This window comes from Odontomachus brunneus, unplaced genomic scaffold, assembly GCF_010583005.1.
Source record: "Odontomachus brunneus isolate Ranch 3 - 2012 unplaced genomic scaffold, Obru_v1 Obru_scaffold_061, whole genome shotgun sequence".
Classification (NCBI taxonomy): domain Eukaryota; kingdom Metazoa; phylum Arthropoda; class Insecta; order Hymenoptera; family Formicidae; genus Odontomachus; species Odontomachus brunneus.
Genome location: NW_022639511.1, coordinates 933,740 through 938,217, shown reverse-complemented (window position 1 = coordinate 938,217; position 4,478 = coordinate 933,740). Strand labels below are relative to the sequence as shown.

The 4,478-nt window shown below is 32.6% G+C and overlaps 1 protein-coding gene across 3 annotated transcripts in view; it reads left to right on the top strand.

Annotated features, from left to right (window-relative positions):
• Nucleotides 1-4,478, top strand: part of LOC116846134 (zinc finger protein 420-like) — a 29,433-nt gene that overhangs the window by 21,148 nt on the left and 3,807 nt on the right. The window lies entirely within an intron of this gene.

Sequence of the window (4,478 nt, the reverse complement as noted above, 5' to 3'; positions counted from 1 at the left end):
CAGAATAATGAGACAAATTAATTGGCTTAAAAAAAAAACAAAAAATTTTTTACATAATATAAAAAAAAAATTTTTTTTAAGCCAATTAATTTGTCTCATTCTGGGCAAAAGCTGTGCAAAAAAGCATTAAGACAAGATAACCGAAAGAAGAATATTTTACGAGATATTTTGTATTCTATGTCAAAGTGCTGGAAATTTCAAGTGTTATTACTCGAAAAGTTCTTAACGAAAAAATATTTTATTATAGCGTTTTGGAAAGCTCTCGAGATGTGCTATAAGAATATGCAATGAAAAATGGGGTGTTCCATTTAAAAAAATTAATGTGACCTTGACCTGACCTTCGCTACGCAACCCAAGGTCAAACTGATGTGATCAGTAAATACATCTTTTTAAACGCCACAACTTTTATCTGAAACATTTTTTTCTAAAATGCTTAGTTTTCGAGATATTTCACCGGTCCGGGACTTTTTGAACACCCTGTATACGGGGGTAACTTTAAAGTTCCATATAGGACCCTCTATACAATGTTACTATTTGGATTCTACTGGAAAAAACAAATAAACTTTGAAACATTTCTTTGGATAATGCTTCTATCAAAAGTTATAATCATTTAAACTTTTAGACATTTTATTTATGATGAACTTTATTGACACAAAGTTATGTTCGCGATACAACGAAAACGACCTTAGAGTACATACTTGATGTTAACCAAAAGAAACATAAATACACACATTTATCGGGAAACATAAATACAGATCTATGTTAGTTTAGAGCTGGTTTTGGTGCTATCAAGTTCGAAAATCATGGCTCGTTTTGACATGGAAGTTAATATGTTGTTAATTCTGGGAGAATGTGAGAAAAATTATCGACGTGCAGCGCAATTATTTGTAGAACGTTATAATATTCAAAAATCGCATATAGCATTTCTTAAAATTTTAAATCGTTTTCGTTTAGAAAATCGTTTACATCAGGGTGGTCCTTATTTTTCGATTTTCAAATTTTTTCTGCGGCACCTTCCAAAAAGTTTCCATTTGACAAAAAAGAAATCCCTGCCAAACTTTTACTCGATCAGATAACGAGAACCCGTGCTCCCGGGTCGTTAAACATTGGAATACTCTATTAAGCTGTCTACGTTATCAATATGGTTTCTAAAGCGTGTTCTTTACAAAAATCGCCTTAGAGAACTTTTCTTTTTTCTTTCTATATCGTTTGAGATCTTATAGTCTCATTTAAACAATTAGATAAATTGTTTATGATTAAAAAATAAAAATAAATAGTTATTGCATTTATTGTTTAAACTACAACAAATCATGTATGAACTATAAAAAGACTATAAAAGTTGCAATAGTATATTTGGACGATATAAATGTAAAACATGATGTTTTTTTTATGTTTTTATTAATAAGGAAATTTTTTAAATTAAATACTACATAATAATTAATAACCTCGTGGCTCGTAATCTTATGCTGGGAGGGGACCATAGATATATAATACCTAGGGCACGGGTTTTCCCATTATCTGTACGCATCAAACAATATAAAGAAATAGCATTCTATCGGTAAAAAGTTTGTCTTTTTCTAACGAAGGCTGTTTTATTCCCACCACTTATCGTATTCTTGTGGCGGGAATAAAGCAGGCTTCGTTAAAAAGAAACATACTTTTTACCGAAAGAATGCTATTTCTTTATATTGTTTGACGCGTTCAGACAATGGAAAACGTTGCGAATCTGCAGCCTAGGTATTATACAGTTTGTTTGATAAGAGCGTGTCCAGCAAAACTTTTACATATAAACGGGTAAACGGAAAATTCAAAGAGGAGTCGGTAGAGACACCTTTTGCCTAAGATGCTTTGTTGATAAAGCTTTAGTTGTTATTCGATCTTCGTGATAAAAATATATATTTCGCCATGAATGCCAAATATACATCGCGTTTCGAAGCTGTATTTCTTTGTACACATCTGAAAGGACCAAAAATATCACGCCAAGCGGCTGCTAAGTACATGAGAAAGTCAAAAGCATTTGTAAATAAGTGGGTGAATCGCTACTTAGAGGTAAAAAATGTCGATGATTTACCGAAACGTGGCTCTACGCAAGGATTTGGCATTTTGCATATCTTCACAAACCATTTAAATGCTAGCAAAATAGTCAAAATTTATGAGAAGGCTTTATTACTATCTGCTAAAACATGGTTTATAAGGAAAAACGAAAAATGGATACTACAAGAGGACAATGATCCTAAACATCAAAGTCGGCTTTGTACCGCGTGGAAATAAGAAAATAATGTTGGAAATGAGAAAATGTTGAATTACTGGATTGGCCGTCACAGTCACCGGATGCAAATCCTATTGAAAACGTTTGATCCTTGATGAAGTTTAAACTTCGTGGAAAGAAAATTTGATCGGTCAAGAAATTAGTACGACAAATTCGATTGATATGGAGATCTTTACTTCAAGAATATGCTATAAAATTAGTTGAAAGTATGCCTTGGAGATGCTAGGCAATTATAACATCACAGTTCTCTAGTCAAGTAGTATGTGTGTATTTTATTCCAAATCATTTCAATAAATTACTTATCAAATTTTGCCGTACACGCTCTTATCAATCAGACTGTATATCTATGGTCCCCTCCTAGCATAAGATTAGGAGCCATGAGATTATTATTATGTAATATTTAATTTAAAAAGTTTCTTTATTAATAAAAACATGAAAGGTATCATGTTTTATATTTATATTGTCCTCCAAACATAATATTGCAACTTTTGTATTCATACATGATTTGTTGTAGCTCAAACAATAAATACAATAACTATTTATTTTTATTTTTTAATCATTAACAATTTATCTAATTGATAAAATGAGACTATAAGGTCTCAAACGATGTAGAAAGAAAAAAGAAATATCTTCTAAGGCGATTTTTGTGGAAAACACGCTTTAAAATTGGTAACAAAGACAGCTTAATATAAAGGTACTCTAATGTTTAACGATCCGGGGGCACGGGTTCTCATTATCCGATCGAGCAAAAGTTTAGCAGGGATTTCTTTTTTGTCAAATGGAAACTTTTTGAAGGATGCCGCGGGAAAAATTCGAAAAAAAATTTTGACCAAGAATAAATAAGGACCACCTTAGTGTACATGGTCAATTAAGTACAATTAAAAGACAAAAAGCTTATAAGAGAAAACTTATTAAAAACAAAATCTTATTTAATTTATCATTAATTTCAATGCACACTACATTAAACTTTTAAATGTTTATAACTTTTGATAGGAGCATTTTCCAAAGAAACGTTTCAAAGTTTACTTGTTTTTTCTCGTAGAATCCAAATATGTAATATTGTATAGGGGGTCTCATTTGAAACTTTGAAGTTACCCTCCGCCCCTCTTCAAGGGGAGACGAAAATGGATTTTTGTTTACATAGTTAGAAAGGCCGACTCGCGACTTTGCGATTCGATATATGAGCATCGCGAACCACGCTGCGCTCCTATATCTCGCTTCGGCGCAGTGCGGCAAGACGTAAGAGCACAACATAAGCATAAGCAGTGGTGCGTTGTTCTTCCAATCGTCACGCACCGACATTCGCGAGATTGCTGGATGGCATTATAGCTCGAACGCTCCTCCTCCAACCATTGAACACGCGTCCTTCCCTTAATTTTTCGCAGTTAATTTCTCGATTATTATTGCGAATATCGCAAAACAGTGTAGGTATTTTATGATCATCTCGACCCGCTCTACGTTCTCATGAGAGCTTCACAGATTTTTCTGAGACATCCTGTGGCTGTGTATATATATATTTATATATATATATATATATATATATATATATATATATATATATATATATAAGATGTCCCACGTAAAGTGTTACAAGCTAATAACTCTAAACATATTTGTCTTATCAAAAAGTTGTTCATGAGAAAGTTTCATATATTCGAGGCGTAGTTAGAGAAATCTATGAAGCTCTCATGAGAACGTAGAGCGGGTCGAGATGAACGTAATACCTACATCGTTTTGCGATATTCGCAATAATAATCGAGAAATTAATTGCGAAAAATTAAAGGAAGACGCGTGCTCAATGGTCGGAGCGTTCGAGTCATAATGCCATCCAGTAACATACCGCGCGAATGTCGGCGCGTGACGATTGGAAGAACAATGCATCACTGCTTATGCTTATGTTGTGCTCCTACGTCTTGCCACACCGCGCCGAGACGAGATATAGGAGCGCAGCGTGATTCGCAATGCTCATATATCGAATCGCGGTTGCCACTTTAACGTTATAAAAACGTAGTAAAAAATATAATCTAATTAACGTTTTGCGATGCAATATTACTCATATTTAGTCCAATTTTGAATAAATTTTTAAATTATTGAAGCATACCTGACAATGTTTCTATAATAATGTGAATAACAATATTTTTTTCCATTATATATATATATATATATATATATATATATATATATATATATATATATATATATATATATA